Below are 8,577 nucleotides of genomic sequence, written 5' to 3' on the forward strand. Positions count from 1 at the left end.
CGGTGCCATGCACAAATCCTGCAGACTGTCAGTGTGAGCTGTCATCCTGTACATTGTACAGCCAGGCAGTTTCACACAGAAACAATCAATGAATTACCATAGCGCTCAACAGTGCCGTGGTAGTTAATTGAGAACTACAATCAAAAAGCCGCAAAGGCTGCCTGTACTTGTAGTTTCCCATTGACAGAACTCTGTGAATAAATGATGCAGCCGGGCGGTCACAATAGGGGATCGGGGAGGTTCAGGGGCTGGTCCTAAAGTAACATGTTACACCCTGAATATGAGTGTAACATGTTACAAAAGGTGAACATATCCTCTGTATCTGTTTAGGATTTCAGTTCAGCACACAGGAATTTACGTAGACCCTGGTCTCTGTACTTCCAGAACATTTAATAAGCCTGAATAGTCTAAAAAAAAAAAACGAATGCAGTAAATCACATCTAACACCTGGTAGGCTGTGATATATAACATATATTGCACATGTGTCAAACACAAGGCCCGCAGGCCAAATCCGGGCCTTCAGGTCATTCTATGTGGCCCTCACATCTCTCTTGCAGCTGCAGGAGAGCTCCAGCCCTTCTCTGGTCCTTCTCCAGACCCTGTACTTTCTGCTCCAAGCATTGCCTCCAGCTTCTTCCCAGCAGCAGCACAAGGTAAGGGGAGTGCACTGTGATGTAAGAGAGGGTGGGGAACTCAACCTCTAATGGTGAAGAGGCTCTTGATGTCTTATGCAAGGGTAGGGGATGCTCTGGACATCTAGTCTTACAGATACAACTGGCCCTTTTGAGGGCAATAATAATGCTGATGCGGCCCGCGATTAAACTTGAGTTTTACACCCCTGATATATTGGATCAGCTTGGGTACTATCAGACTGGCCATACATGGCTCGAAATTTGACCACTCCCTGCTGATCCAGCCAAATTTTGATCCATGTATGGCCTGCTTAAAGCCCAAAAGTGGAACTTGCGCATATCTGATTCCTGCCCCCTCCAGTGCCACATTTGGCACCTTTCGAGGAGGAACCCTGTCCCCACTTCCTACATACCTCGCCGCCCCTAAGTACGTCAGTAGTTCGGCCCCCCCTCATCCTTCCTTGCTACTAGGCCAGTAATAGAGCACTTCGCACATGGGCAGAAGGAAACCGGCTGTGAAGCCGCAAGGCTTCACTGCCGGGTTCCCTTAACAGCAATGGCAGTGGCAGCACCAGATGGAAATATCGGCTGGGGTGCTGACATCGCTGGATTCCAGGACCGGTAAGTGTCCTAATAATAAAAGTGGGCAGCTACAGTATGTAATATGTAGTAGTATTGCGAAATGCCGCTTAAGGGCTCTTTCACACGGCCGCTCCGATTTCTTCCGCTGCGACGCTTTTTTTTTTTTCACGGACACGGATGACACTTGTGTCATCCGCTCCATATGTCCGGATATCATCCCATCCGTTTGCGGATGAAATACTGACATAATGCATGTCTATGGGGATTGCAGGTGTCAGCGGATGACACCGCCTACATCCGATTTTGCATCCATTCCGTTTTTTTAACGGAAGAAAAATAGGGTTCTGTTCCGTTCCAAAAAACGGAACAGAACTGAAAGGACGCAAATTGGATGTCAGCGGATGGTCATCCGCTGACTTCCGCAATCCCATTGACACGCATTATGTCCGTATAATACCCGCAAACGGATGGGGTGATATACGGACATACGGAACGCCCGTGTGAAAGAGCCCTTAAGCATCTATTGAGGACTTGTATTGTGAAAGCTGTGCCCAAAAAAATGCGAGCAAAAGGCTATATGTGCTGTATCCCCATTACTGACTTTGTCTAGTTCTGCACTATGTCTCTGTGTGGAGGCAGCCATCTTGGTGAATGGTCTTTGCTTCTTGAAGACTGGTGATCTAATGACTGGTGGAGTAATGATGAGGAAGCAGCAGGAGAGGAGAGAAGAGGAAACACAAATCCAGAGAATGAGTTATTTAAAAGCAAGGGAATCCAGCAAAGAAAGCAGTGACCAACTCGGTAGCCTGGTAAGCTGTATAATGTATTATAAAATGTTCTTGTATTTATTTTAATGCCATTGTCTGTGCTAGCAGACCTAGCCATGCCTAAATCTGGTGAGACTAGCAGGCAGAGGCATAGCACCCTAAATGACCTTGTGCACAGCAGAAATGTAGCTTAAAAGCTCAGGACATTGTATAAAAGAACTGGTATTTTCCACATCAAAGCTACATTTTCAGAATTACCTAAAAGGCACCAACTACTCAAACATCCCTCAACAGACAACTATTCATAAAGGACTTTTTGATCAATGATCTTCACCTAATGTCTCTGGATTTACCAATGGACCATCCACCTTTCTGCTACTTCTAGCTCAGTGTTGCACAACGTTATCCTCAAATCTCACTAAAGCCCCGTACACATGTGTCGAAATTCGGCCGGGAATTTTGGTCCGACGACCAATCTGCCGATTTTCGGCTTGTTAGTACGATGCTTCCGACAACCGACTCCGACTTTTCGGCCGAAAAAATTCTGATTTGCAGGCTAAAAAAAATTTTGTCCTCCGTCAAAACACATCCGATTTTCGTGCAGTCAGTACTGATTTTGTCAGGGAAAAATCTTATGAGCAAGTCTGGGCATGCTCAGAGAAGAAAGAACACAAAGAAAGCAATCCAACACATGACATCACTTCTGAAGTAGAATTTTGTCGTGCGGGAAAATTCGTGTGCAGTCTAGGCACATTCCAACCAACAAAACACCACTCTGGACAAAAGACGGACGACCGGTCGGCGGAAATTCGTTGCGTGTGTACTAGGCTTTAAGGTGCAGTTCATTTCTCAGTAATGTGATTTAACTACCGATGTGGATATCTACAATACATGGATTTCGGGAGGGATAGAAGACGCGTTATTCCAGCTGACCACTAATCACCTAACCACAGAGTTGGCATTTGGATGGGATATTTTTCCATATAATTTTTATTTATAAAGAACCTAAGCCAAAACCCATATCTCCTGACAGGCTGAATAGAAACTAAAGTTTCAGCAAAACTTGCCACTGCTACATTTAAGGTTTCAATTAAGTGGCTCCAAGTGAAATGACATTGTTTGCATTCCACAGGACAAAAACAGCTACATTTCATGGAGCCGTCCTTCATAATCTTTAATAACCTTTTAACATTCAAGCAATGAAGTCACAAACATATTTCAGATTGTTCTTGAAAGAGGTTTGAAAGGATTATTACTTTGAAGAAAAAATTTTTCCATGTTACCCCAACCAATTCCAGACTATTAAACTTTATCGAGACAAAGTCATAAGATTTGGAGGCACATTCCTTTGATTGAAGCCAGTAAATTCATCACTGTCGTTAGCTGAGATTTGAGCAATCCTGGACATCACCTTCCTGTGGGGTTTAATTGAAGACACATGACACCTAAGTGACTTGGTGGATCAGACAGGAATGTTGGTCTGTGTAATATTAGAGAATTATGTCCCCTCTGACAGCAAGGAAAGTAGGTGAGTCGGCGGGTACCACATTCCAGCAACGCCTAGGGAATGACAGGCTGCGTGTCTTGCATTTTGGTTCCACGTGATGATTAAATGTTCAACCAGCTTAGTGTAGGCCTGAGGGCTCCAGTGTCCTACAAATCCCAATATGGCCAGCCAGCACAAGGTTAGACTTCCTTAAAAGGATAGTAAGAGTGCAATGCAACGGCCTCATTATTTGTATTTAGAGAGAACTATAGTCTTTTGCAGGTTTATTTGCTTCCCCACACTTAACAAGCCTACTACTGTTGGCCATAAATCCACCCAATAACTTTCATCCTATTTACAGCCTGAATAGAGACTATCCATCCTACAAGATTGAGGTATGTCCTATAGACATACAATATTTTATCACAGGCTGTTTTCAGGCAGATGAGAAATGTTCATCCTGGCTCTGTAGCCTAAAGCCCCGTACACACGCACAGATTGTTGGCCGTAAATTGTCGACCAACGTCCGATCTGCTGATTGTAGGCTTGTTAGTATGATGCTTCCGACAACCAACTGCGAATTTGCGGCCGAAAAAAATCTGGTGTTCATGCTATAAAATTTTTGTTGGCCAACAAAGAACGGCCGATTGTTCCTCAGTCAGTACAGATTTCGGCAGACAAAAATCAGATGAGCAAGACTGGGCATGCTCAGAGAAGAAAAAACACACGGAAAGTAAACCAGCGCATGACATCACTTCTGAAGTTGGTTTTTGTTGGCCAACAAAAGTCCAGTGAAAGTCTAGAGCACATTTCAACCAACAAACAACACTGGACAAAAGACGACCGATCGGTATGCCAACAATCTGTGCGTGTGTACAGGGCTTTAAGCAAATCTGTGTGCTTTTGTAACCTGTGGTTTAATATCAGGGGTGGGACTAATGCCTCGTACACACGCAACGATTATCGGCCGACCGATCGGCCGACTTTTGTCCAGAGTTGTGTTTTGTTGGTTGGAATGTGCCTAGACTGCACACGAATTTTCTCTGCCAACAAAAATCTACTTCAGAAGTGATGTCATGTGATGGTTTACTTTCTGTGTGTTTTTTCTTCTATGAGCATGCCCAGTCTTGCTCATCAGATTTTTGTCTGCCGAAATCTGTACTGACTGACGGAAATTCGGCCGTTGTGTTGACGGCCAACAAAAATTTTATAGCCTGCACACCAGATTTTATTTGGCCGAAAAGTCGGAGTCGGTTGTCGAAAGCATCATATTAACAAGCCGAAAATGGGCCGATCGGACGTTGGCCGAAAATTCACGGCCCACTATCGATGCGTGTGTACGAGGCATTAGTCCCAAATTCAAAGTAATAAGGTAAAACCAGGACCAGGAAGGAGCATGGAAGAGGCTTTTCTGGCTACTAAAAAAGCAATATCAGGTACCATCAGGTCCTGGTCTTATAAAGGTCTTTTATGGCACTTTTCAACTGCAAGTACCGACTCAGCTCCACTCGGCCCTGCTTGGTACCGCATGGTACGGTGTTGGAACGGTTCGGTACAGTTTTGGTATGGTTTGCTTTTCCACTAAAGTAGTAAGGGGGTGGGATAACAACGATTCTCTGACCAATCAGTGGCTAGTAGTGACAAACAGTCAAGGCTGCATGCAAAGGATTGTGGGATATGGTATTGGTACTCTTGGAACCACAACCGAGGTGGTACTGTTAAAGCGAGCCGTACCGTTAGGTTCCATGTAGTGGAAAAGCGCCACCGTAGCGTACCAAACCGTTCCTACACCGTACCATGCGGTACCAGCAGTGGAAAAGCGCAAAGTGAGCTGTACCGTTCGGTTCCATGCAGTGGAAAAACACCATTACTGTACTTCTGAAGGGGACCGCTAACAGGTCTACTTTAAATCAAGTGAGAAGGACGCCACTCTCCCGACCTGCCATTATAGCATAGGAATCAAGATCAGCTTCAGCCTACAAGACTTCAGCCTGTTTCTTTCTGATAGGCGAGGTGAAATGCGTCAGAGTATGTGGCCTTTTGGGGGGGACTTGCAGGCTGAAGTCTATCCTGATTCCTAATGCTATGGTGGCTGGTTGGGAGAGCGGTGTTTTTCTCACTTGACACATGCATTTCTCTGGATGGGCATTTTGGCAGTCTGCACCCCTCTGCCTCTGGGTCTTTGGAATGTAACTCCCAGCTTTCAGCGACATTCAAAGTTTATTCTAAGGTTACGGGTCTACTTTAAATCTGAATTTGTGGCTGGACACAAAAATAAATAGTGACAGCCCACACCCCCTTCCCTCCGAACGCATATAGAGGACATACTGATTATTGAGTAATACTTACCTTACACCTCAATTCTTTGGCAGCTGCCACGCCAGTGTTCTTCACCCCAGAATGTGAGCAGACCCTAAATGTCACCTTATATACTGTAAAGCAGTACCACTGATTGACCACTGGTCCTGTGTTGTATGCAGTGATGTTAGCAAGGGTGCAGCCAGGGAGGAGGATCAGCTTCTGGGGAACCTGTTTTCCTGCAGGAACATGGAGTAAAGTATGTATTACACCCTATTTAAGCCCCCCTTGACAAAACAAGCATTATATCTTGGCTTTTTTACAGCCGCCCTAGAGTTCAACTTTAAAGTTAGTTTTATTGGGATCATAAAATGAATGGAATTAGACCAGCGGTCTACAAACTGAAGGCCGGGGGCTGGATGTTGCTCTTTGCTTGCCTTTATCCAACCCTTGGGACACTATTCCTGTTGCTAACACCAACAATGGTGCATAATTCCTGTTGCTGACACCAGCAATGGGACACTATTCCATCAAATGGCACCATCAAAAGTGCACAATTCCTCCCAGTGACACCAACAATGGGGCGCAATTCCTACCATTGACACCGAAGATGAGGTACAGCTCCTTTCATTGACGCCAATGATGGGGAATAATTCCTTCCATTGATACTAATGATGGGCCACTATTCCTCCCGCTAACATCAACAATGGGGCACTATTCCTATGACTGACACCAATGAAAGGGCACAATTCCTTCCACTGACACCAACAATGGGGCAGAATTTCTTCCATTGACACCAGTGATGGGGCACTATTCCTTCCAATGACACCTATGATAGGGTGCGAGTACACCCACTGACACCAAAGATAGGGCATTGTTTACTTCCACTGGATGCCAGGATATTTTCTGCTCCCACTGGCCCTAGTCCGGCCCTCCTAAGTGAACTGGCCCTTTGTTTAGAAAAGATGAAAACCCTTGGATTATACCGTTAATTTATCCCAGTGACTCTTTCACATACCCCAAAAAATTCACATTGCAATTTGGCGTGAAAGCAGACCTACTGGTTTTAACTTCCCAAACAGTTATACAAGTCGATTGGTTTCCTTGTTTTGAATATTTCCATATTTTCAAATCTAATTTAATGAGTTATTGCAGGTGTTAATAAGAAAATGAGAATTTATTCCAGCCCCTTTCTCCCCAAACATTTTGCTACAAAAGAGCCCAAATTATTACAAATACTGGAAAAAATGACCTATGAGCTCATAAAACTTACATCCTCGCTAAGAAAGCCACTAGGAGCGCGCCAAGGCGTGCGTACAGGCTGTGCTTCATTAACAGATACAGCAGATGCTCCGGAAATCAGAACAGAGAGGACCTATCAACTTTCGCAACTTTGGATGACAAAGGCCCCCAAGGAACCAACATCTGCTGACTTTTGTTTCCTAAATTAGGAATCGAAAGGTCTTTAGTGATTATTAGTGAAGCTAAAAATATGAAATGAAAAAGTAAACAGAATTAGCGCATTGTGGCGACAACACCAAAGTGATGTCTTGGCTTGTCATTGAACTTCTGAGATCCCAGAGATAACGTAGAAAAATAAGGCTGTTCCTCCAAAATGTTGAGGCTTATCTCATTTTTATTGTATTCTTTATTTCTCTATTATCACCTGCAGACAATGCCATTCGTTTTTTTTTTCTCTTTTTACAAAGTGTAATATCAATCCATGACAACTTTAAAAACATATTACCTTTTGGTATTAGGGCAAACAAACTACCATTCTGGTCCTTATTGGATCACAAAGTCTATATTAAATCGGGATGCAAACCTTTCAGAAAGGGTTATTAAGGCCCCGTTTCCACTAGTGTGACTTGTCATGCAAATGAGGTTTAATGTGGAGAAGTTTAAGGTTTTGCACTTGGGGACTAAAAACATAAAAGCACAATACACGTTAGGAGGGGAACCCTTTGGGGAATCAAAAATGGAGAAAGATCTGGGAGTCTTGGTTGATGATAGATTAGGAAATAGCATGCAATGTCAAGTGGCAGCTGCCAAAGCCAGCAGAATATTAGCATGCATAAAGAAAGGGATGTATTCCAGAGATAAGACTATAATCCTTCCACTTTATAAAACTCTGGTCCGACCGCATCTGGAGTATTCTGTCCAGTTCTGGTTGCCAGTCCTCAGGCGGGATGTGTTGGAGCTGGAGAGAGTCCAGAGAAGGGCAACTAAACTGATTAGGGTATTGGAGGACCTTAATTATGAAGAGCGTCTGCAATTGCTTGATTTATTCTCCCTGGAGAAGAGACGCCTGAGGGGGGACACGATAGCAATTTATAAATATCTCAATGGGGATCTCACCATAGAAAAACAGCTATTCAGTCGAAGGGATTGCATGAGGACTCGAGGGCATACAATGCGATTAGAGGAGAAGCGTTTTAACCTCAGGCAACGTGGGGGGTTCTTTACTGTTAGGGCTACAAGATTGTTGAATTCTCTACCACAAGAGGTGGTTTCTGCGGGAAGTATGGTGGCTTTCAAAAGACTCTTAGACATACATCTCAAGGATCAGAACATTCAGGGCTATGTGAGATGATTACAGCCACACATACCTACACAGGTTGAACTGGATGGACTATTGTCTTTATTCAACCTCACCTACTATGTAACTATGGACACATAAAGTCACATGACAAGTCACAGCCCATTGTTTCCAATGGCACTTGTTCCAATCTATGCGACTTAAAGTTGCAGCGACTATGAAAAGGTGCCTGAATTACTTTGATGCGACTTTGAGTCAGAGAGTGTAAAGTCA

Source organism: Pelophylax lessonae (assembly GCF_965119305.1).
Source record: "Pelophylax lessonae genome assembly, chromosome: 10".
In the NCBI taxonomy this organism is placed as follows: domain Eukaryota; kingdom Metazoa; phylum Chordata; class Amphibia; order Anura; family Ranidae; genus Pelophylax; species Pelophylax lessonae.